Source organism: Rhinopithecus roxellana, chromosome 5 (assembly GCF_007565055.1).
Source record: "Rhinopithecus roxellana isolate Shanxi Qingling chromosome 5, ASM756505v1, whole genome shotgun sequence".
In the NCBI taxonomy this organism is placed as follows: Eukaryota; Metazoa; Chordata; class Mammalia; order Primates; family Cercopithecidae; genus Rhinopithecus; species Rhinopithecus roxellana.
Genome location: NC_044553.1, coordinates 26,071,461 through 26,098,560, shown reverse-complemented (window position 1 = coordinate 26,098,560; position 27,100 = coordinate 26,071,461). Strand labels below are relative to the sequence as shown.

General features: G+C 40.0%; 1 pseudogene; it reads right to left on the bottom strand.

The window, feature by feature from the left end:
* Positions 1-663: 663 nt before the first annotated feature.
* The window catches only part of LOC104668681, a 37,826-nt pseudogene continuing 11,389 nt past the window's right edge, over positions 664-27,100 (bottom strand).

The following is a 27,100-nucleotide window of genomic DNA, read 5'->3' as shown; positions in this document are numbered from 1 at the left end:
ATATATAGTTGACTCCAATCTATCTTCCTTCCTTCCTTCCTTCCTTCCTTCCTTCCTTCCTTCCTTCCTTCCTTCCTTCCTTCCTTCCTTCCTTCCTTCCTTCCTTCCTTTCTTCCTTCCTTCCTTCCCTCCTCGCTCTCTTTCTCTCTTTCTTTTCTCTCTCTCTTTCTCTCTTGAGGGAGCCTAGCTCTGTTGCCCAGGCTGGAGTGCAGTGGCACGATCTTGGCTCACTGCAAGCTCTGCCTCCCGGGTTCACGCCATTCTCCTGCCTCAGCCTCCCGAGTAGCTGGGACTACAGGTGCCTGCCACCACGCCCGGCTAATATTTTTGTATTATTTAGTAGAGACGGGGTTTCACTGTGTTAGCCAGGATGGTCTTGATCTCCTGACCTCGTCATCCACCTGCCTTGGTCTCCCAAAGTGCTGGGATTACAGGCGTGAGCCATTGCGCCCGGCCCCAATTTCTTAAACTGATTGCTGAAGAGGGCAACCAAATGGCTGAAATAATTTTAGAATAAAAGAGTCTCTCCCTTGGCAGTATAGTTGTACTCAAAATTTTATTGTTACATGAGGCTGGCCGGCTGTGCTGTCGTTAAGGAGCATGAACGGTATTGTTGAATAAAATGCTCAGTAGATACCTCTGGATTGTCAGAGGGGCTGGACTCTAATACTGTATCTCCAGGGTTCTGCAGGTTAGGGATGTGGTGCATGTGTAGGTCTTCCCCAACTTCAAATTTATTCGTCCTTCAGCTGTTGCCTCACAGATCCCAGGAGGGGACACCAACCCCTGTTGCTGGTCCAACTTGGGTCTGGCCATGATAAATTCATTGGGCTGGCAGATAGTGGTAGCAACTCTTCCCAGGGCAATCATGGGGTTTAGTATGGTTTGGCCGCCCGTTACAGACATTCCTGCTTCCTCAGCTGCGTCTTTAAAACCCTGGATAATCAGAGACACCATTTTATCCCTTTCCCTGTCGGTCACTTTATTACCGACTCCAAGGAGCATTAGCATATTGTCACATTCTGTGACTCCCATTGTGTAGAGGTCACTGAAGACATTGGCACGTGCTATCCTGCCCATCACGGAAGGGTAGTTTACGATCCAGTAAATGTAATCTGTGGTTTGAACCACGGAAAGCCCACCGTGCCTCAAAGGAATGAGACAAGTATCCATTCCAATGCCAAGCCTTGGCGTAACGGCTCCCAGAAACTGCTCATCTTCTTGGAAGTGGTTCTCCTATAAAGATTCTAGCAATTTTTGCAAGACATCTTGGGGCACTTCGCAGCCTGTGTCCTTCAGTGAATCTGGTTAGCTGGAAGCTCTTGTCCAATTTGTAATTTTCCGGGTTAAAGGACTCTTGGGCCTGCTCTCCTCACAGCTCACCCCCACCCCTCCCTCTGCGGGTTGGCTGGGTTCTTTACAGATACACGGCTTGCTTTGCGCCATCCGCCTCCTCCCGGAAAACGGGCCACGAGCGGCTCCCACAATGCACCGGGCGCGGCGGGCCTCCCTTAAGCATGCCCTGAATAAAAATGCCGCGGCCCGCGGCTGCGGGGACCCGGGCTCCTGCCTGGGCGCCGCGTGGGCTCCCTTGGCTCGGCGTGACCCTGCGGGAGCCGGGCTGCCGCGCTCCCGTCGGCTAGGCGCGGGGCTGATTTATTCTTCAGTTTTAAGACAATTTAAAGTGTATATATTTCAATTTTAAAGATAATATTCAACTTAAGGAAATGATTGAATACACTTCTTAAGTATATTTTTCTTTTAAAAAACATAGCTGCAACTTAAAGAAATATATTGTGTTCGCTTTTTAAATTTTAAACACAGAGTGGTAAGATAGAACAATAAAATCGAAGTGTCTTAGCTCAGGCTGCTATAAACAAAAACATCATAGACTGGGTGGCTTAAGCAACAGGAATAGAAATTTTTTACCGTTCTGGAGGCTGGGAAGTCCAAGATCACATGATGGAGAGAGAGATCATCTCTCTCATGTCTCTTGTTATAAAGGTACTAATCTTATCCATGAGACCTCCACCCTCACGACCTAATCACTTCCCAAAGGACCCCTCCTGATACCATCACTTGGGGGATTAGGGCTCCAACATATAAATTTGGGGAGAATACATTTAGTTCATAACATGAAATAACTCAGATTCTGCTTTTTTGACTTTAGAAGTCAAAGAATCGTGCTATCATTCTATATTTTGGGTCTACTGTTTAAATTCAGTTAAACTTAGGGATATGTGGTGCTACAAGGATTGTAGATATGAACTACACCCAAAGCAAGCTGAAATGATTTGGAACCACTACGAACTGAACCCTCAAAATATGAATAGATGAGTGAGTGTTTACACAGGCATAAATGTGCATGTGTTTGTGTGTGTGCACGCACATATGCCTGTCTTCCTGCAACCCCAAAGCCCCAGAAACATTCTTAGGCTCAGCATTTGCCAGCATACAGAGTATTAGATTTTCCTTGATTGTTTTTGTTTGTTTTTGTTGTTTGTTTTTTGAGACAGAGTCTCGCTCTGTCGTCCAGGCTGGAGTGCAGTGGCGCTATCTCGGCTCACTGCAAGCTCCGCCTCCCGGGTTCACGCCATTCTCCTGCCTCAGCCTCTGGAGTAGCTGGGACTACAGGTGCCTACCACCATGCCTCGCTAATTTTTTTGTATTTTTTAGTAGAGACGAGGTTTCACCGTATTAGCCAGGATGGTCTGGATCTCCTGATCTCATGATCCACCTGCCTCGGCCTCCCAAAGTGCTGAGATTACAGGCATGAGCCACCACGCCCGGTCCCTTGTTTTGATAGCTGAAAAATCACAGTGTCAGGTAACCCGAGCTCACTTCCTGGTTTGTAACTAGGTTCTTTGATGCTGCTGTGAGATGTTCTCTCAGACCTGTATTTCTATTGCTCTGATTAGATGAATGAAAAACTATAGTCTTCATCATAAATTGCTACCTGAGTTTTCTGTAGTTTTGCACCTCCCATGGAATGTTACTGCTAGGGAATCTATTGCCATGTCACATTCTGGAGCCACCCATTTACCCTGTGCCCTTGTTTACTGGAAGCTTCAGTCCTCAAATGAAGGTAGCAAGACGAACAAGGTTATGGGTTGTTACCATTGTGGCCATTTCAAGGGCATCAGCTACACAGTAGAGAGGCGGCTCTTGAGTGCCCAGTGCTGTGTTTGGATGGATCCCAACCTTGATTGGGTAAGGCTGTAAAGGGTGAGGGAGGAAGCCTATTCCTACTTTCTTTAAAGAAGGCAAAGCAACTTTATTTCATATGGTCAAAAACAATGTAACAGCTGTTTTTTCTTTTTTTTTTTCTAGATGCAGTGTTGCTCTGTCGCCCAGGCTGGAGTGCAGTGGCACCATCGTGGCTCACTATAGCCACCACTCCCAGGTTCCAGCAGTTCTCCCTGCCTCAGCCTCCCAAGTAACTGGGATTACAGGTGCCCACCACCATGCTCAGCTAAGTTTTTGTAATTTTTTTTTAGTAAAGACAGGATTTCACTATGTTGGCCAGGCTGGTCTTGAACTCCTGACCTCAGGTGATCCTCCTGCCTCGGCCTCCTGAAGTGGCTGGAATTACAAGCGTTAGCCACCGTGCCCAGCCAGCTCTGTTCTTTTTTCACGAATTTAACCTTCTAAATAGGAAGACATTTCTAAATGCCACCAAATTTACCAACAGATTGGTTGTCAGTCATAGTCTGTATGTGTCTGTGTTTCTAACTTAACCTGTTTTGTAATTTACTAGAAAAACAGCAGAGTATGACTTTGCTATTTTAAACAGAAGGTTGGGATCCTAATGAAAGCATTTTCTTGATTCAGGATTTCTGTGAGTATTTCTGCCAGGGAGATGCTAGAAGCAGGAGAGGGTGAGAGGGACTTTATAATCTCTGTATAGCTTTGCAGTTGTTAAGATGGTACCCAGGAATGTGCTTACCCAGCTTGCTCCCGGGAGGTAGTATGACTTCAACCCGGTGAACCGATCCCTTTATGGAGTGGCCTTCCCAAGGATGTGATGATGTTGGTGACCGTATGAACAGTAATCTGTATCTAAGACAGCTATGACTGCTCTATTCTCTCTTTTTTTTTTTGAGACAGAGTCTCGCTCTGTCGCCCAGGCTGGAGTGCAGTGGCACGACCTTGGCTCACTACAAGCTCCGCCTCCCGGGTTCACACCATTCTCCTGCCTCAGCCTCCTGAGTCGCTGGGACTACAGGCTCCCTCCACCAAACCTGCCTAATTTTTTTTTTTTTTTTTTTTTTTTTTTTTTTGTATTTTCAGTAGAGACAGGGTTTCACCGTGTTAGCCAGGATGGTCTCTATCTCTTGACCTAGTGATCCTCCCGCCTCCGCCTCCCAGAGTGCTGGGATTATAGGCATGAGCCATTGCACCCGGCCTGCTCTACTCTATAATGACTGTTGTTGGCTTTTAAATGAAGCCTTTATAAATAAAGGGTCTGTTTACTTAAAAGTTAAATGCATGATTTAGGATGAGCCAACTAGACTGACAGAATTTACCTCAACCTCTAGGTGAATTCTCGAGTTAGCCGGAGTGTGTATCTGGGGAAAGCAGCCTAAAGTCTCATGGGTCTCTGACCACAGGGTATGAAGAAAACCCAGGCTATTTAAAAAATATGTTTGCTTCTAGAAAATAAAACAGTGTTTGTAGATGTTTTGAAAACATTCCTAAGGATGACAGGAGGAGACTTTGGTAGTCAACAGAGGCAACTGTCTTCCAGGGCCGTTGACAGAGCTGCAGTGTGAAGTCAGCCTCAGCTGAGGAGTTTCACTCCCTCCCTGCCGCCACTGTCCCCCATAACTGGCTTCTCCGTCAGCCTTAGGAAAAGCAGTCTTGTTGAGTTCTCTTCAGTTCTTATTCACAGCCTGTCATTCATTGGGTGATAGAAAAAACACCAACTTGGGTGTTGCATTGTTTACTTTTACAAATCCCAATTCAACTCCATCTCGAGCTGTCTAGGGAAGGGAAGAGGCCTCTGATAAGCACAGCTGGAACAACGGGAAAAGATTCCCCGGCTCTGCTGTTGACATGACTTGCTTTCTTCTATCACCAAGGGGTCTCTAGAAATGATCAGAGAAGTCAGAGGAAGTTTGAATATCAGATATATCTTCAGAATTTCCAGTCAACTCTTCAGATTTGAGCAGAGAGAGATGAACGGCATGATATAGAACCAGCAAGCACACAAACCTTCCGAAGAGACCAGAACTTGTGGCCTCTCCTTTAAATGTTCACCTGTCCTTCTCTTTCATCTCCTTGCCAAGGCACCTGTGTCTCCTTGACAAACTAAAGATCAAAGGAAAATAAAAGTGTTTGGGATCAGAATGATTGATCTTAGATTGGGAAGGATCAGCAAAATCCTCTCATACAGTATTCTGTTTTTCACAGAATAATCTAAGGGCTACTGAACCCCATGACAAACCTGTATTTTATCAGTGATCAATTTTGGTCTAAAGATAATGTATAGGAACTGTGCCTTGTGGCAAAGGATATCGATTTATTTTCTTCATGGCCAGGGATATGTGGGGATAGGATCAGAACTTTCTGGATCCTTAAAAACCATTCTATAGAAAATTGTGGGGCTGGGCACGGTGGCTCAAGCCTGTAATACCAGCACTTTGGGAGGCCGAGACGGGCAGATCACGAGGTCAGGAGATCGAGACCATCCTGGCTAACATGCTGAAACCCCGTCTCTACTAAAAAATACAAAAAACTAGCTGGGCGAGGTGGCGGGCGCCTGTAGTCCCAGCTACTCGGGAGGCTGAGGCAGGAGAATGGCGTAAACCCTGGGAGGTGGAGCTTGCAGTGAGCTGAGATCCGGCCACTGCACTCCAGCCTGGGTGACAGAGCGAGACTCCGTCTCAAAAAATAAAAAAAGAAAATTGTGGAATGGAGAAAAGTTAAAAAAAATTGGGGTCCTTACTTTCTTTATAAGTGAATGCTCCTGGCTGGGCCTAGAGACTATCATGCTTCTGTTCGTGTTGGGACCCACAAAACTGTGTCCTGTAATGGGTGGGGTTACCGGTCCCTGAAGCCCAGGGACTTCAGACAACTTTGGCATTTGATGGGATGTGGTCATGAATGTTCTCTGTGGCCATACAAGAGGAGGAAGGTATCATTGAAAGGAAGGTCATTTGGTGATGAAGCTGGGCATTATCTTCCTTTAGGAGAGGCTCATAAAATGCTGATGTGCTTCTTTCATGAAGAATGCAGGAGTTCCAGGAGCAGGGCCGCTTGACACTCTTGTACATTTGAGGGGAAAGGGAAATGTTCTATGAGAATGGGAGCCTAGGTGGGTGGTGCACAAAATGGACATAATTAGTAGGGGAACCTCAGAGGGAGGGTTGAAGGGTGACAGGGGCTGTGGGAAGAAGACCTCTGGGGAGGATGTTTGTGGTCATTGTATCGAAAGCCCAGGTTTCTCAGAACAGGCAGGTGATCTGAGCCTCAGTCTGCACATCAAATGTATCACCCTTTTGTTAGTCTGTTCTCATGCTGCTAATAAAGACATACCCAACACTGGATACTTTATAAAGAAAAAGAAGTTTAATGGACTCACAGTTCCATGTGACTGGGGAGGCCTCACAATTGTGGTGGAAGGTGAAAGACATGTCTTACATGGCAGTAGGCAAGAGAGAGAATGAGAGCCAAGCAAAAGGGGAGATAATCCCTTCTAAAACCATCAGATCTCGTGAGACTTATTCACTACCACAAGAACAGTATGGGGGAAACTGCACCCATGATTCAATTATCTCCCACTGGGTCCCTCTCACAACACGTGAGGATTATGGGAGCTACAATTCAAGATGAAATTTGGAGAGGGACACAGCCAAATCATATCGGCCCTCAAGAGGATTACATATCTGCTAGGGTTCACACATGTTCCCTCCAACATTCAGGAGTTGCCAATGTGATGGTATCGACAGGTGGGACACTCCAGATGATTAGGCCATGGGGGCTCCTTTTTTCTGAATGGATTAGGTACCCTTCTACAGAGACTTGACTAAGGGAGTTGGTCCCCTTTTGCCCTCTTGCCCTTCTGCCTTCTGTCATGTGAGGACACAGCATTCCTCCTTCTTGGAGGATGCAGCATTCAAGGTGCCATCTTAGAAGCAGAGAGCAGCCCTCATTAGCTCAGCTGCTGCCTTGATCCAGGGCTTTCCAGCCCCCAGAACTGTGAGAAATTTCTGTTCTTTATAAATGACCCAGTCTCAGGGATTTTGTTACAGCAGCACAAAACGGACTGAAGCAGTATTCATCCCTCATCTAACTTTCTGACCTAGCCTAACAAAGTTTTGAAGAGGACCCTTCTTATTTCTGGCTGAGGCATGAAGACAATAGGTGCCACAAACCAAAGGGACTGCCATGAACAAGTTTTGGGGTGGTGGATCGACAACTGGTGTCTCTGAAACCTCTCATCCGTATCAGGCATATCAATGAGTCAGGAGAGAGATTTTTTATATTTTTTTAATTCTTTTTTTTTGAGACAGAGTCTTGCTCTGTCGCCCAGGCTGGAATGCAGTGGCACAATCTTGACTCACTGTAACCTCCACCTCCAAGGTTCAAGAAATTCTCCTTCCTCAGTCTCATGAGTAGCTGGGGTTACAGGCGTCCCCTACCATGGCTGGCTAATTTTTGTGTTTTTAGTAGGGACAGGGTTTCACCATGTTGGCCAGGCTGGTCTCCAACTCCTGACGTCAAATGATCTGCCCGCCTCAGGCTCCCAAAGTGCTGGGATTACAGGTGTGAGCCACCGTGCCTGGCCCAGGAGAGAGATTTTGAAGGAAGTGTTTCTGAAAAGAACTTTGAGGTGAACTTTTACTTATATAAAACAAGGAGTGTGTGTGTGTGTGTATGTGTGTGTACAGTGTTGGTTCTTCTTCCTTCAAGTCAACAAAACCATGTAGAAAATTTCATATATGTCCGTTTTCAGTGAGGGGCATAGTGGGCTGGTGCTTGACTCCTTCTTGAGCGAGGGGTAGAAAATGAGCTAGGCAGGTGTGGATGGACGAGCTGATGGTAGCATGGGGATGGGGAGGGTGGGGACTGATTTGCATGAATAGCACTTGGGACAAAGAAGGTGTTTCTCTGGACTGGAAGTGGGCCATGTGTGAAACCCAGTGTGAGGTTATCTGGGAACTTGTGAAGGCAAATTGAACTCAATGAAGAAAAGCTGAAGCTATCGCTGGATTCTTGAGGACTATAGATCAAGTAAGTGGCCACCTAGTAAAGCCAACTACATGACCAGATAAAAGAAAGTGAGAGACCCCTAGTGACAGTTCAGAGGACCATGAAAATGTTCCGTTAGAGAAAACACGAGGTGGAAGCATCGGCCAAGCTCAGTACGTGAATCCAGCTTCTGACAGTGTCAGGTAGGTAAGAATGTTCTTCTCTTAATTCTCCTTCTACTTCATCCAATCAACCCTGGAATGGCCAGCACTGCTTCTACATGCCGAGGGACGGGCCAAGAGGAAAGAAGGAAGGTGTAGAAAACACACTGCTTCCTGTCTGCTGGTTACTTCCTTGCAGCAGGCCCTTGCAAGGGTTGATGGGGACAGGCGTGAATATGAATACAGACTGAAATATACCTTATTAAAACTCATTTTAGCTTCAGATATGGGATTGTGTTTGTGACAAAGGGACCATAGGACTCTGTGTTACTTAAGATTGGCCATAGAAGCCATGAGACTGCCATCTTTCCTTCATGGGACCTTGAAAAATTACCCCTCATTAAAGGATTAACATGAGAACAAAATCAAGTGACTTTGTGATGGAGTCCAATATCAACTCTTCCCAAATTAGCATACATTTTAATGACTTCCCAGTCTAGATCCTAGAACTGTGTGTGAACACAGAAATGTCATGACAAGAAAGAAAGTAGAATCATTATAGAAAGGAATAATAGGTTTAACTTACTATTCCAGAGAGAAACATTCTAAACATACAGTAACTAAAACAGCATAGTGTTTTGGATTCTTGCACACTACTGCAAGAATCCAAAGATGGTTTGGTGAACCAATATGGATAGTACAGGAACAGATAATAATCTGTATGAGAATCAAGTACATAAAGATAATACAAGAAACCAGAAACAGATTGTTCCATATACAGTGCTGAGACAAATGGTTAATTATTTTGAAAAACATCAATTTAAATCTTTCATAACTTCCAGATAATTAAATAGTTAATGTAAATAATAAAGCTATAAAATACTAGAAGAAAAAAACAGGCAACGTCCCCTCCCCCAATTTGTTTTCAAACCGCTTAAGCCATGATAGCAGATACAAAGGAAAATGTTGTTAAAATTGACTTTATCAAAATACATTTGTCAAACACACTAGAGTCAAAATTAAGAACACAGTGGTATTTTGGCTTCTGCCAATATGATGAACAAGACACCTAAACTGACTCTCTTGCTGAAAACAGTTGGATGTACTGGATAAATATATTTTAAAAATTTCTAAACGAATATGAGACAAGATATCAAAGAACAGTAAGGCAAAAATGAAAGCAGAATCTCTGAGAAGTAAGTAGAATTTATTACCTGGCTTTGGACTTGAGGTATTTGGTTAGGTCCTTGCTGGCCTGGTCTCAAATGTTATGGTGTGGCATTCAATGCCCAGCGTCCATGTAAGGTGGAGATTGGAATAGGGCATCCACTTTATAAAACTGGGACTCTAATGAGCAACATCAGTTTAAGGGTGGAGTAGAAGACACCCACTTTCACACCTACAGAGGACTGCAAAGATAATATTCAGACTTAAGAGGTGGAATTGAATTGAGGAGATGGGAATATTCCCTGAGAAATTGCAACAAACTAGCCCTTTTCATTGTTTACTGCTATCAAACCTGCCACCTGGGAGGTCCACAAAAATCTCAATTTGAGATTGAAATGACTGAGGACTGGTAGTTTCCATCAGTATCTTCCAGAAGCAAAAACTGATTCCAATTAGAAGAATTTATCTTCATTCTCAAAGTTCCAGATAAAAATGAGCACTTCATAGTAACACACACACGCGCACGCGCACGCGCGCGCGCACACACACACACACACACCCCACACAAAATAACAAGGTACTTTGAGTGAAGGTCAGCAAACAGAGAAACATCAGATCCTTGAAGACTTCAGATGTTAACACTTTCAGACACAGAAAATAATTTGTTAAATTTCAAAATGTAAAAGAACAACCCAAAAGTGAGTGAAGAACAGGAAGATTTGTAAAAAGAAACAGATATTCCAGAAATTAAAAATGATTGACATGTAAAACTCAATGATGACATATTTTTACTTTTGATCAAAATTTAGTGACAGGGACCAGATTTTAATACTTTTGCTTTAAACAACTAGAAAATCAGGCAAAGCACATGAAACAACAGTTTTTAGACACTGGATACTTGGTAGACAAGAAGTGTGATAAGCAAGAGAAGTCAAGGCAGCCCTATGATGGCACCAGCTTGCATCCTAGAGGCAAATTTCAGGATACAAGTTAGGGAGGAGAGACTGAAACTAAGGCTAGTGCCCTTATTGGGTTGAGGAGACAGTGCTCAGATGTAGAGGAGGTCAAATAGAATGTAGCAGGTCCTCAAATAACGTCATTTCATAACACTGATGAGGAAAAAAATATCGATTCCTCACTGGGGCCACGGTCTGTGTGAAGTTTGCATGATCTCATGTCTGCGTTTTCCTCTGGGTACTCTGATTTCCTCCCACATTCCAAAGCTGTGCACAGTAGGTTGATCGGCATGTCTAAATTCTCCCGGACCAAGTGAGTGTGAGCGTGTGTGTGAGTGTGCCCTGTGATGAAATGGCATCCTATCCAGGGTTGGGTCTCACCTTGTGCCCTGAGCTGCTGGGATAGGGTCCAGCCACCTGAGACCCTGAACTGAATAGTTGGGTAAAGAATTATCTTGCTTCTTTTTATTAATCTGTCTTAAATGTCTGTATAGCTCACAGTTATTTCAATATTTAATATTAGAAGTGTTTTGGTCTTTATGTAGAAGTTTGGTGATGTTTATGGGACCAGAAATGTGCCATAGAAACTTATTTCTTGTTTATGTCAATTAGCCTATGGTAAAATTGGTTTAATTATATGTTGTTTTGCTCAAAGTGGCAATTTCTAAGAATTTATCAATGATATTAAGTGAGAACTGAGTGTATATGGGACAGAATACCAGGGAAGAAGGAGCAGCTATAAAAAGAGCTCTGGAGATCTACAGAGGGCTCCCCATGGATGTTTGGCTAGGTATTGATCTGTGCATGACTGAAAACAAAACAAAACAAAACAAAACACTACCAATGGCCAAGGAAGAACTACTAGAAGTACTGGAATGGAGACAGCAGAATAATTCCCAGAGCTCAGCAGGGATTGGGATAATTGAGTTACCACTGACTAGAGTCAAAAGCCCTCATAAGACATGAGACATCCAATAGAATCCTCAAAAGGGTATCCCCTTAATAATGACTCTAAGTTAGTTCTGGACCAAAGGCTATTATTCTGCCTCTTCTCTAACGAAGCGTAAAAGCAAAACTCGAAAGGATCTAACTGATTTAAAGTAACCTGTGAGCCAGAATAAATTGCATACTATTTAAAGAAAACAAAATCGAACACCCAACAATTTAAATTTTGCAATGTCTGGCATCCAGTCAAAAATTACCAGGCAAGAAAGAAGCAGAAAAATGAGGTCATTAACCCAAATAAAAATCATTAAATAGAAACACCCCAAATGACAGAGGTGGTAGAAATAGCAAACAAGGACGTGAACACAGGTATACTCTACATGTTAAGAATGTAGAAGAAAACATGAGCAGATTGAGGAGAGAAATAGAAAATACAAGAATGAGTTATATGAATGAATTATATTCCTTTTGGTTAAAAAAATAAAAACTGAAAGGAAGAATAATACACTGAATGAGATGACAGGCTACACACGCAGAAGAAAAGAAGAGTGAACCTGAATATACAGCATTAGAAACTTCTCAAGATAAATAGCCCAACAGAGGGGAAAAGGCAGTCTAATATATAACTGGAGGCCCAGAAAGAGAGATCAGGAAGGGGGATCAACTTTAAAAAGGTAGTATTTCTCATTGTTGATTGCTCAAAGAAAAATAAGTAACAACGTATTTATTGTTAGGTCTATAGAGTATATCAAAGCTAAAGATGTGACCATAATAGCATAGCATAGAGGATAGATGAAGAAAAAGCATTCTGTTGTAAGGCTCTTACATGATAAGTGATGTGTTATAATGTTATGAAAGATACTCAGTGATAAGTGAAAGATGGATATTGTAAGCTGTAAAGCAACCAAAAAGGTAAACCAAGGAGGCAAAACTAGTAAGCCCAAAGTGAAGATAAAATGAAATTAAAAATTTAATGCAAAAGGCAAAAATGAGCAAAAAGGAAACAAACTGCAGACAGAATAAATATATAATAAACAGCAAGATAAAAGTTTTAAATCTAACATATTAATAATTATATGAGATGGAAATGATATAAACACACCAATCAAAAGACAGATAGTCAATTTGGATTAGCAAAAGTCATGCTCAACTATATGCTGTCTGAGAGAAACATACAATAAATCTGATCCAATTCGTTTAAAAGAATTGAAAGATATATTATGTGTGATCAAACTAGTTGGACTGGCTATGTTTATATCAAAGTAGAATTTAGAACAAAGAATATTACCAGGAACAAAAAGGGCCATTTCATATTGAATAAGTGGTCATCTCATCAGATGATATAACAGCCACAAATGTCTGTGTTCCTAAGAACAGAGCTTCACAGTAAATAGAGAACTATTACATCCAAAAGGAGAAATAGACAGATCTATGGTCATTGTTGAAGATCTCAACCTACTCTCTCAATAACTGAATGAAAAAGTAGACAGGAAATCAGTAAGGATGTAGAAGACTTTACCAGCTGTAGCAACTAATTTATAAATGTCTCAACTAGACATTTTATAAATCACAAAAACCAGAAAGATACTCATTCATTCCAAGTATACAAGGAACATTTATGAATATCTACCATAATACTGAATTAAACAAGTCTCAACAAACATAAGATATTAAAATCATACAAAGTATATTCTTTGTCTGCAAAACATGAAACTAGAAGTAAACAAAAAGATGTCTGAAAAGAATTTCCAAACTAAGGAGCAAATCACAGGCAAGTTTGAAAAGTTTTGAACTAAATGGAAAGACATCAAAATTTAGGGCATACACCTTTAACAGTCTTAAGAACGGAATTGCATCTCCCCGAATTCTTATGTTCAAGTCCTAACTCCTGGTACTTCAGAATGTTACTGTATTTGGAGATGTGTCTTTAAAGGGTAATTAAATTAGAATGAGGTCATTAGGGTGGGCCCTAATCCAATATGACTGGCATCCTTTTAAGAAGAGAAGATTGGGACACAGAAGCACACAGAGGGAAGATTCTGTGACAACACATGGAAAAGACAGCTATCGACCAGCCAAGAAGAGAGACCTGAGACAAAACCACCCTGCTGATATTTTGATCTTGAACTGCTAACCTCCAAAACTGTGAGAAAATAAATTTTTGTTGTTGAAGTTACCCAGTTTATGCTACTTTGTTATGGCAGACCTAACAAACTAATAATCGTATGCATTAGAAAAACAATGATAGGTCTTACATCAAAGATATAAGTTTTTGCTTAACAAATAGAAACAAGAACAAAACTCAAAGCAAGTAGAAGAAAGAAACTATTAAAGATAAAAGCAGAATTCTGTAGAACAGATAACAGAATAACAGAGAGAAATAAATGAAGTCCAAATCTGGTTCTATTAAAACAAACCATGTTCATAGACTGGCAGACTCAATAATATTAAGGTATAAATTTTACAAAATTTGATAATGGACAAGTGTGAAAATTAATAAAATCCAAACTGGCTCTTTGAAATGAATAATGACACTGATAAAACTCTAGCCAAACTTAACAAAAAACAAAAGACAAGAATTAAAACCAGTAATAACAGAACAGATACTATAAATAGATACTACAAATAGTAAAAGGATACTAAAGTAATAACTATGAACAACTTTATGCTAATATATTAACTTAGATGAAATGAACAAATTCTTAGAAAGACACAAACTACCAGAGCTCACGCAAGAAGAAACATAATCTGAATAACCATTTAAGAATTTGAATTCATAGTTAAAATTTTCTCACATAGAAAATTCTAGGCCCAGATGATTTCTCTGATTATTGTAGTAAATATTTTAAAAATACCAATTCTATACAAATCTTTTTTTTTATTATTATTATACTTTAAGTTCTAGGGTACATGTGCATAACGTGCAGGTTTGTTACATATGTATACTTATGCCATGTTGGTGTGCTGCACCCATCAACTTGTCAGCACCCATCAATTCATCATTTATATCATGTATAACTCCCCAATGCAATCCCTCCCTCCTCCCCCCTCCCCATGATAGGCCCCAGTGTGTGATGTTCCCCTTCCGGAGTCCAAGTGATCTCATTGTTCAGTTCCCACCTATGAGTGAGAACATGCGGTGTTTGGTTTTCTGTTCTTGTGATAGTTTGCTAAGAATGATGGTTTCCAGCTGCATCCATGTCCCTACAAAGGACGCAAACTCATCCTTTTTTATGGCCGCATAGTATTCCATGGTGTATATGTGCCACATTTTCTTAATCCAGTCAGTCACAGAGGGACATTTGGGTTGATTCCAAGTCTTTGCTATTGTGAATAGTGCCGCAATAAACATACGTGTGCATGTGTCTTTGTAGTAGAATAATTTATAATCCTTTGGGTATATACCCAGTAGTGGGATGGCTGGGTCATACGGTACATCTAGTTCTAGATCCTTGAAGAATTGCCATACTGTTTTTCATAATGGTTGAACTAGTTTACAATCCCACCAACAGTGTAAAAGTGTTCCTATTTCTCCACATCCTCTCCAACACCTGTTGTTTCCTGACTTCTTAATGATTGCCATTCTAACTGGTGTGAGATGGTATCTCATTGTGGTTTTGATTTGCATTTCTCTGATGGCGAGTGATGATGAGCATTTTTTCATGTGTCTGTTGGCTGTATGAATGTCTTCTTTTGAGAAATGTCTGTTCATATCCTTTGCCCACTTTTTGATGGGGTTGTTTGTTTTTTTCTTGTATATTTGTTTGAGTTCTTTGTAGATTCTGGATATTAGCCCTTTGTCAGATGAGTAGGTTGCAAAAATTTTCTCCCATTCTGTAGGTTGCCTGTTCACTCTGATGGTAGTTTCTTTTGCTGTGCAAAAGCTCTTTAGTTTAATTAGATCCCATTTGTCAATTTTGGCTTTTGCTGCCGTTGCTTTTGGTGTTTTAGACATGAAGTCCTTGCCCATGCCTATATCCTGAATGGTACTACCTAGATTTTCTTCTAGGGTTTTTATGGTATTAGGTCTAACATTTAAGTCTCTAATCCATCTTGAATTAATCTTTGTATAAGGGGTAAGGAAAGGATCCAGTTTCAGCTTTCTACTTATGGCTAGCCAATTTTCCCAGCACCATTTATTAAATAGGGAATCCTTTCCCCATTTCTTGTTTCTCTCAGGTTTGTCAAAGATCAGATGGCTGTAGATGTGTGGTATTATTTCTGAGGACTCTGTTCTGTTCCATTGGTCTATATCTCTGTTTTGGTACCAGTACCATGCTGTTTTGGTTACTGTAGCCTTGTAGTATAGTTTGAAGTCAGGTAGCGTGACGCCTCCAGCTTTGTCCTTTTGACTTAGGATTGTCTTGGCAATGCGGCCTCTTTTTTGGTTCCATATGAACTTTAAAGCAGTTTTTTCCAATTCTGTGAAGAAACTCATTGATAGCTTGATGGGGATGGCATTGAATCTATAAATAACCTTGGGCAGTATGGCCATTTTCACGATATTGATTCTTCCTATCCATGAGCATGGTATGTTCTTCCATTTGTTTGTGTCCTCTTTGATTTCACTGAGCGGTGGTTTGTAGTTCTCCTTGAAGAGGTCCTTTACATCCCTTGTAAGGTGGATTCCTAGGTATTTTATTCTCTTTGAAGCAATTGTGAATGGAAGTTCATTCCTGATTTGGCTCTCTGCTTGTCTGTTACTGGTGTATAAGAATGCTTGTGATTTTTGCACATTAATTTTGTATCCTGAGACTTTGCTGAAGTTGCTTATCAGCTTAAGGAGATTTTGGGCTGAGATGATGGGGTTTTCTAAATATACAATCATGTCATCTGCAAACAGGGACAATTTGACTTCTTCTTTTCCTAACTGGATACCCTTGATTTCTTTCTCTTGCCTGATTGCCCTAGCCAGAACTTCCAACACTATGTTGAATAGGAGTGGTGAGAGAGGGCATCCCTGTCTTGTGCCAGTTTTCAAAGGGAATTTTTCCAGTTTTTGCCCATTCAGAATGATATTAGCTGTGGGTTTGTCATAAATAGCTCTTATTATTTCGAGGTACATTCCATCAATACGGAATTTCTTGAGCGTTTTTAGCATGAAGGGCTGTTGAATTTTGTCAAAAGCCTTTTCTGCATCTATTGAGATAATCATGTGGTTCTTGTCATTGGTTCTGTTTATATGCTGGATTACGTTTATTGATTTGCGAATGTTGAACCAGCCTTGCATCCCAGGGATGAAGCCCACTTGATCATGGTGGATAAGCTTTTTGATGTGCTGCTGAATCCGGTTTGCCAGTATTTTATTGAGGATTTTTGCATCGATGTTCATCAGGGATATTGGTCTAAAATTCTCTTTTTTTGTTGTGTCTCTGCCAGGCTTTGGTATCAGGATGATGTTGGCCTCATAAAATGAGTTAGGGAGGATTCCCTCTTTTTCTATTGATTGGAATAGTTTCAGAAGGAATGGTACCAGCTCCTCCTTGTACCTCTGGTAGAATTCAGCTGTGAATCCATCTGGTCCTGGACTTTTTTTGGTGGGTATGCTATTAATTGTTGCCTCAATTTCAGAGCCTACTATTGGTCTATTCAGGGATTCAACTTCTTCCTGGTTTAGTCTTGGGAGAGTGTAAGTGTCCAGGAAATTATCCATTTCTTCTAGATTTTCTAGTTGATTTGCGTAGAGGCGTTTATAGTATTCTCTGATGGTTGTTTGTATTTCTGTGGGGTCAGTGGTGATATCCCCTTTATCATTTTTTATTGCGTCTATTTGATTCCTCTCTCTTTTCTTCTTTATTAGTCTTGCTAGCGGTCTGTCAATTTTGTTGATCTTTTCAAAAAACCAACTGCTGGATTCATTGATTTTTTGGAGGGTTTTTTGTGTCTCTATCTCCTTCAGTTCTGCTCTGATCTTAGTTATTTCTTGCCTTCTGCTAGCTTTTGAATGTGTTTGCTCTTGCCTCTCTAGTTCTTTTAATTTTGATGTTAGAGTGTTAATTTTAGATCTTTCCTGCTTTCTCTTGTGGGCATTTAGTGCTATAAATTTCCCTCTACACACTGCTTTAAATGTGTCCCAGAGATTCTGGTATGTTGTATCTTTGTTCTCATTGGTTTCAAAGAACATCTTTATTTCTGCTTTCATTTCGTTATGTACCCAGTAGTCATTCAGGAGCAGGTTGTTCAGTTTCCATGTAGTTGAGCGGTTTTGATTGAGTTTCTTAGTCCTGAGTTCTAGTTTGATTGCACTGTGGTCTGAGAGACAGTTTGTTATAATTTCTGTTCTTGTACACTTGCTGAGGAGTGCTTTACTTCCAATCATGTGGTCAATTTTGGAATAAGTGCGATGTGGTGCTGAGAAGAATGTATATTCTGTTGATTTGGGGTGGAGAGTTCTATAGATGTCTATTAGGTCCTCTTGGTGCAGAGATGAGTTCAATTCCTGGATATCCTTGTTAACTTTCTGTCTCGTTGATCTGTCTAATGTTGACAGTGGAGTGTTGAAGTCTCCCATTATTCTTGTATGGGAGTCTAAGTCTCTTTGTAAGTCTCTAAGGACTTGCTTTATGAATCTGGGTGCTCCTGTATTGGGTGCATATATATTTAGGATAGTTAGCTCTTCCTGTTGAATTGATCCCTTTACCATTATGTAATGGCCTTCTTTGTCTCTTTTGATCTTTGATGGTTTAAAGTCTGTTTTATCAGAGACTAGGATTGCAACCCCTGCATTTTTTTGTTCTCCATTTGCTTGGTAGATCTTCCTCCATCCCTTTATTTTGAGCCTATGTATGTCTCTGCATGTGAGATGGGTCTCCTGAATACAGCAGACTGATGGGTCTTGACTCTTTATCCAGTTTGCCAGTCTGTGTCTTTTAATTGGAGCATTTAGTTCATTAACATTTAAGGTTAATATTGTTATGTGTGAACTTGATCCTGTCATTATGATATTAACTGGTTATTTTGCTCGTTAGTTGATGCAGTTTCTTCCTAGCCTCGATGGTCTTTACATTTTGGCATGTTTTTGCAATGGCTGGTACCGGTTGTTCCTTTCCATGTTTAGGGCTTCCTTCAGGGTCTCTTGTAAGGCAGGCCTGGTGGTGACAAAATTTCTAAGCATTTGCTTATCTGTAAAGGATTTTATTTCTCCTTCACTGATGAAACTTAGTTTGGCTGGATATGAAATTCTGGGTTTAAAATTCTTTTCTTTAAGAACGTTGAATATTGGCCCCCACTCTCTTCTGGCTTGTAGAGTTTCTGCCGAGAGATCTGCTGTTAGTCTGATGGGCTTCCCTTTGTGGGTAACCCGACCTTTCTCTCTGGCTGCCCTTAAGATTTTTTCCTTCATTTCAACTTTGGTGAATCTGGCAATTATGTGTCTTGGAGTTGCTCTTCTGGAGGAGTATCTTTGTGGCGTTCTCTGTATTTCCTGAATTTGAATGTTGGCCTGCCCTACTAGGTTGGGGAAGTTCTCCTGGATGATTTCCTGAAGAGTGTTTTCCAACTTGGTTCCATTTTCCCCCTCACTTTCAGGCACCCCTATCAGACGTAGATTTGGTCTTTTTACACAATCCCATACTTCTTGCAGGCTTTGTTCATTTCTTTTTCTTCTTTTTCCTTTTGGTTTCTCTTCTCGCTTCATTTCATTCATTTGATCCTCAATCGCTGATACTCTTTCTTCCAGTTGATCGAGTCGGTTACTGAAGTTTGTGCATTTGTCACGTATTTCTCGTGTCATGGTTTTCATCTCTGTCATTTCGTTTATGATCTTCTCTGCATTAATTAGTCTAGCTGTCAATTCGTCCACTCTTTTTTCAAGATTTTTAGTTTCTTTGCGCTGGGTATGTAATTCCTCCTTTAGCTCTGAGAAGTTTGATGGACTGAAGCCTTCTTCTCTCATCTCGTCAAAGTCATTCTCTGACCAGCTTTGATCTGTTGCTGGCAATGGGCTGCGCTCCTTTGCAGGGGGAGATGCGCTCTTATTTTTTGAATTTCCAGCTTTTCTGCCCTTCTTCCCCATCTTTGTGGTTTTATCTGTCTCTGGTCTTTGATGATGGTGACGTACTGATGGGGTTTTGGTATAGGTGTCCTTCCTGTTTGATAGTTTTCCTTCTGACAGTCAGAAGGACTGTCTATTGGTCTGTTGGAGATTGCTTGAGGTCCACTCCAGACCCTGTTTGCCTGGGTATCAGCAGCAGAGGTTGCCGAAGATAGAATATTGCTGAACAGCGAGTGTACCTGTCTGATTCTTCCTTTGGAAGTTTCCTCTCAGGGGTGTACTCCACCCTGTGAGGTGTGGGATGTCAGACTGCCCCTAGTGGGGGATATCTCCCAGCTAGGCTACTCAGGGGTCAGGGACCCACCTGAGCAGGCAGTCTGTCCGTTCTCAGATCTCAACCTCCGTGTTGGGAGATCCACGGCTCTCCCCAAAGCTGTCAGACAGAGTCGTTCGCATCTGCACCGGCCCCCGCTGCTTCCGCTGTTGGTCTTCAGCTGTGCGCTGTCCCCAGAGGTGGAGACTACAGAGACAGGCAGGCTTCCTTGAGCTGCTGTGAACTCCACCCAGTTCGAGCTTCCCAGCGGCTTTGTTTACCTACTTAAGCCTCAGCAATGGCGGGCGCCCCTCCCCCAGCCTCGCTGCTGCCTTGCAGATAGATTGGATAGATCGCTGCAGACTGCTGTGTTAGCAGTGAGGGAGGCTCCGTGGGCGTGGGACCCTCCCGGCCAGGTGTGGGATATATTCTTCTGGTGTGCCTGTTTGCTTAAAGCGCAGTATTGGGGTGGGAGTTACCCGATTTTCCAGGTGTTGTGTGTCTCAGTTCCCCTGGCTAGGAAAACAGATTCCCTTCCCCCTTGCGCTTCCAGGTGAGGCGATGCCTCGCCCTGCTTCAGCTCTCGCTGGTCAGGCTGCAGCAGCTGACCAGCACCGATTGTCCGGCACTCCCTAGTGAGATGACCCCAGTACCTCAGTTGAAAATGCAGAAATCACCGGTCTTCTGTGTCGCTCGCGCTGGGAGTTGGAGACTGAAGCTGTTCCTATTCGGCCATCTTGCTCTGCCCCCCTCTATACAAATCTTTACAGTGATAATAGAAGAGGAAACACTTCCTGACTCCTTTTATGAGGCAAGCGTTATCCTTATAGTAAAAAAACAAACAAACAAAAAGAACAAAAACAAACATATTACAAGAAAGTAAACTACAGACTAATGTACCTAATAAATACAGATGCAAATATCCTTAACAAATTTTAGCAAATACAATCCAATATATGCAAGCAGAATAAAATACTATGAACAAACAGAGTTCATGCCAGAAAATCATAGTTGGTTTACTATTCAAAAACATTATAGTTCATTATATTAACAGACAAAAGAAAGAGTCTTTTCAATAGACGCTAAATTTTTTTTGATAAAATTAAACATGTATTCATGATAAAAATTCTCAGGAAACTGGTAATAGAAGAGAATTTCCTCAACATGATAAAGGGCATCTGTAATAAAAATCCTACAGCTAACACCATACCTAATAGTGACAGGGAGATTGGTAAGTGTATTCATTCTCATTATGACTTTTATTCAACATTATTCTGGAAGTCCTAGTCAGTACAGGAAGCAAGAAAAAGAAATATAAAGCATATAGATTGAAAAATAATGAAATCAACTCTTTATCCACAGATAACATAATTGTTAATGTAGAAAATCTTAGGGAATTTACAAAGAAATTCCTAGAATCAATAAGCTCATTTACGAAATTTTCTTAAAACTAAGACAACATACAAAATTAAATTTTATTTCTACATACTAGCAACACACAATCAGAAGTGGAAATTTAGAAAGTTAAAATAGTATCAAAATATTAACTACCGAGAAATGAATTTTTTAAAACATACGCAATATTTGTATGCTGAAAATAACAAATTTTCATTTGCGAAATGAAAGGAGAATGAAATAAATGCAAAAACAAACCATGTTCATAGACTGGCAGACTCAATAATATTAAGATATAAATTTTACAAAATTTGATCTTTATGTTATTGCAACTCTAATGTAAATCTCTGCAAACTTTTGACAACAACAACAAAAAGAAATGGAAAAAATAATTCTAAAGTTTGTATGGAAATTAAAAACATGTAAAATAGACAAAACAGTTTTGAAAAAAAGAAAAAAACTGGAAAGACTTTCACAATCTAATTAAAGACTTATAAATCTTTAATAGTTAATACACTGTAGTTTTGGCATAAGAATAAACATATAGATCAATAAAACACAATAGAGAATTTAGAAATAGACTCACTTGCATTTGGCCAGTTAATATTTTTGCAAAGATGCCGAGATAATTTAATGGAGAAAGGACCAGTTTTCCAACAACTCTTACTTTAATCATGAGATTTCTATGTGTAAAAAAGTGAATCTTGGTTCTTACCACACATTATATAAAAAATGAAGTCAAAATAAAAAACACATCTAAATTTAAGAGGTAAAACTACAAAACTTCTAGAAAAAATATAGAAGATTTTTGTATGTGTGTGTGGGTATGGCCTGGCTTAAATAAAGGTTTCACGGTTTAGACACAACAAAACCTTAAAAGAAAAAATGAAAATTTACAGTCCATCAAAATTAAAAACTTTTGTTTCTAAATAGACATAGGCAATTGAAAAGGCAAGAAATAGACTGGGAGAAAATAAATGCAAAGAACATATCTGATAAAGTCATTGTATCTAGAATATACAGCATTGCCATCCAATAATAAGACAAACAATCGGATTTAAACATGGACAAAAGTTTTGAATACATATTTCACCAAAGAAGATGTACAGTTGGTGAATAAGCACATGAAAAGATACTCAACGTCATTAACATTAGGGAATTGCAAAACCAAGCCATAAGGAGAAATATAATTGCACATTTGTTAGAATGGGTAAAATTAAAATGATTGATTATAGCAATGTTGGTGAGGATATATAGCAACTGGAATTGTTATACATGACTGGTGAGAATGCAAAATGGTACAGACACTTTGGAAAACAGATTATTTACCCAACAGGAATTAAAATGTGGATTTACACAAACACTTGTTCAAATGTTTGTGTTCAATGTTCAAATGTTGAACTCAAATGTTCATAGTTTTCATTATAGATAAAACCTACAAGCAACCCAAATGTCCATCCACTGGTGAATGAATAAATATATTGCAGTATAACCATAAATGAAATACTCCTCATCACCTGGAAGGAGGAACTACTAATACCAAATAACATGGGTGAATCTCAAAAGCATTTTGCTAAGTAAAAGAATATGAACACAAAAGAATATATAGTGTATGATTCCCTGTATGTGAAATTCTGGCAAAGGCAAAATTAGTGACAGAAAGCAGGTCAGTGTTTTCTAAGGGTTGGGAGTGAAGTAGGGGATTAACTGTAGAGGGCCACAGTGGGGCTTTTTGGTAGTTATAGACATATTCTATCTCATGATTAAGGTTGTGGTTACACAACTGTGTACGTTTGTCAAAACTTGTTGAAACATACACATAAAATTGGTAAGTCTTATTGTGTGTAAATTATACCTCACTGAAGCTAATTAAAAATTTTGTAAGTTAAATAGCATCAAACTTATCTGAAGGAATAATTTGGTGCCCTAGAGCACTGATCTAAATAAACTATCCAGAACAGTTCAAGAAAGGAGATTTTTTTAAAAAGAGAGATTAACATATATATCATATATATATATATATATGTATATATACACACAAACACACACAAACATAGGATAGAAATTTTCCAGTATGTGGTTCATTCATTCACATTTCAGAAGGAGAAAAAACAAAAATTAGGGGAGTAGTGATATTTGAACACCAAATTGTTGATAATGTTTGAAAACTGAAAGACATCTATCCCCAGACTTGAGAAGCCAAATGAATCCTGAGCATAAGAAAATAAATCCACACCTAAAAATCTTAGCAAAATGGAATATTAACAAAGATAAGAGATCTTAAGCATGTGATGGTGGCTCATGCCAGTAATCCCAGTTCCTTGGGAGGCTGAGGCTTGAGTCCAGGAGTTAGAGACCAGCCTGGGCAATATAGACCCTGTCTCTACAAAAAACTTAAAAAATTAGCTAGGTGCAGTGGCACACTTCTGTAGTCCCAGTTACTCAGGAGGCTGAGGTGGGAGTATTGCTTGAGCCCAGGAATTTGAGATTGTATAGGGCTATGATTGTGCCACTGCAGTCCAACTTGGGTGACAGAGCGAGACACTGTCTCAAAAAAAAAAAAAAAAAAAAAAGAAACGTGATAATAGATTGACTGTCTTGACTATCTTGAAAGGAATGACAATCAGATTTATAACTACTTCTTTTTTTTTTTCTTCAACTTTTATTTTAAGTTCCCAGATACATGTGCAGGATGTGCAAGTTTGTTACATAGGTAAACGTGTGCCGTGGTGATTTGCTGCACAGATCAACCCATCACCTAGGTGTCACATCTAGCATCCCTTTGCTATTCTTCCGGATGCTCTCCCTTCCCTCACCCGCTCCCCTGACAGGCCCCAGTGTGTGTTGTTCCCGACCTCATGTCCATGTGTTCTCATCATTCAGCTCCCACTTATAAGTGAGAACATGTGGTGTTTGGTTTTCTGTTCCTGCATTAATAACTACTTTGTAAGAATAACAATAAAGGATAAAAGATTGTGGTCTATGAAAAAACAATTGTCAACCCAGAATTTCATACCTAGCAAAAATATCTTACATAAATGGGGGCAAATTAAAGATGTTTTCCTACAAACATAGAATGTGGGAATTTTTTTTCCCTCTTGGACCTTTCCTAAAGTAAAATCTCAGGACTATAGGAAGTAATTCCAGATGGAAACTTCGAGATATAAGAACAAATTAAGAGTATTAAAATATGTGAGTTAATGGCCAGATGTGGTGGCTCATGCCTGTAATCCCAGCACTTTGGGAGGCCAAGGTGGGCGGATCACGAGGTCGGGAGATTGACACCATCCGGGCTCATACGGCGAAACCCCATCTCTACTAAAAAATACAAAAAAAAAAAAAAAAAAAAATTAGTTGGGCGAGGTGGCAGGTGCCTGTAGTCCCAGCTACTTGGGAGGCTGAGGCAGGAGAATGGCATGAACCTGGGAGGTAGAGCTAGCAGTGAGCCCAGATTGCACCACTGCACTCCAGCCTGGGGGACAGAGCAAGACTCTGTCTCGAAAAAAAAAAAAAAAAAAAAGTAATATAAATAAGCTTCAACTATGTAAGAAAATAATAATACCTTATGGGATTAAAAATAGAAAATACTAAAATACTATACAATAATGGCAGAGAATCAGTTGAGTGAGAAATTCTTGCATGTGTGCCCCAGGAGACATAAAGAAGGATGTTCACAGCTGTGGTATTTGTAATAACAAAAGTTGAAAATAACTAGTGTCCACCAATAATAGAATGAATAAGTATGTATAGTGATACAATGGCATATTTCATAGCATGAATTATAGCTACTTGCAACAACCTGGTTGAACTCCAGGAAAATAATATTGAGTTTAATAAAGAAAGTGATAAAAGAATACCTCACATTATTAAAAGTTAAAAGCATGCAAAATGAAACAATATAGTTATGCATATAAGCAATTTGGTGAAATGGAACAGAAAAACAAAATTTAGGATAATGCTTACCTTTACTGAAGAAAGAATAGATAGTATTTCAGGGTGACCAAAAGGGATTTTGGAGACAACTTTTGTTCATTTTCTTAAACTAGGAGGTGGGAACATGGGTGTTAATTATTTGAGGATTCTTTGTATCTTATGTGTGTGTATATATATATATATATGTCTATATATATATATTCTATTATCTTAATCAAATTCTAATTAAACTATTTTACTACATAAGCACCTGAGTGTCGTGGGCACTCAGATGCAGTTTCCACTGTCCTCAGATGAGATGAGTTTTGGTTTGAAGCTCATGAAAAGATCATGTGAGTACAAGCCACATCAGTACATGCATGAAAAGCCACTGGCATGGGTTGGCAGGGGTGGCGGAGGGTAGGGGAATGGCTTGGAGTCTCCCCTCCATTTAAATACTATACTGGTTTATAACCCTTATAAAAGTAAGTGATTGGTTACTTATTCTGTAGTGGAGCTCAAGTCAATAAAATGGAAGTGATTCTCTGGACAATCCTAAAAGCCAGATTTTGAGAGTGAGCTCAGAACATTCTTGGATCAGAAATGAGTACATGGGAGGCCCTGAAAACACCTCATCTATTTCAGGGGTGATTTTGCAAACACCTAGGTGTTCTCCAGTCAGGGTTTTCCAGAGAAACAGAACCAATAGGATCAATAAAATATATTTAGGAATTGGCTCGTGCAATTGTGAAGGCTGAGAAGTCTCAAAATCTGCCATCCGCAAGCGGAAAAACCCGGAAGGCCCGTAGTATAATTCAATCCAAATTTGAGCCAGGGGAGCCAACGTCTTAAGTCCCAGTCTATGTCCGTCATCAGGAGAAGATGGAAGTCCCAAATCGAACAGGAAGCAGATTTGCCATCGTCTGCCTCTTTGTTCTGTTTGGTTGGGTTCTCGACTCACATTGGCAAGAGTAGGTCTTCTTTACTCAGTCTACCAATTTAAATGCTAATCTCTTCTGGAAAACACTGTCACAGACACACCCAATAATAATGTTTTACTAGCTTCTGGATATCCCTTGGCTCAGTCAAGTGGATACATAAAATTAATCATCACACTGACTAAGGGTCAAACTGCCCCAAAGAAACTGGTATAGTGATTCACAGTCCAGCTGCTAATCTTTTCTATTCAGTCCCACCCTCTTGCCATAGCTTTTATGTCATATATTTCCCAGGTATTTTATTATAATTTCTATTAAATTTTTCAACAAAATTAAACATATAAACATGAACATACAGTTGTCCCATGGTATCCTCAGGGGATTGGTTCCAGGACCTCCATGGATGCCAAAATCCACAGATGCTCAAGTCTCAGATATAAAACAGTGTAGTATTTGCATATAACCTGTAAAATCCACCTGTATACTTTAAACCATCTCTAGATTACTTATAATACCTAATACAATGTAAACGCTATGTAAATAGTTGTAAGACTATATTTTAAAATTTGTATTATTCCTTATTGTTGTATTGTTATTTTTAATTTATTTTGAATATTTTTGAGCAGCAATTGGTCAAATCCGTAGGTGGGGAACCCATGGATAGACAGAGCCAACTACACTAACACACTACTGACCACTATGCCCAGAATATCCAATAAGAAGTGGGAATCCCTCCCCCTACATACATTTTGTGACTATCTCCCTTCATAAACTGTTTGAAATCCCCTAATTAATCAAGCTATTCTATTCCTTTTCTTCCTTCTTTACCCACGACCTCTTATAGCCTTTTATAGGTACTGAGAGATTCATTGATCTATGTATATCATTTCTTTAGAATCAAATTTACTTTCTCTTTGGCCAAGCAATCCCCATTAGTATTAGGTTAATTGAGGGCCTTAAGTCATTTATCCTAAATATTTTTAGTCCAGAGGATCATCATACACGTAAGTTCTGTTTTTATTTAATTCTATAACGGAACCTACAAACCCTTTATTATATAACTCTAATAGAAAGATTAATGTCTAGCATATCACACACATCAATAAATATTACAGAATCAGTTTCTA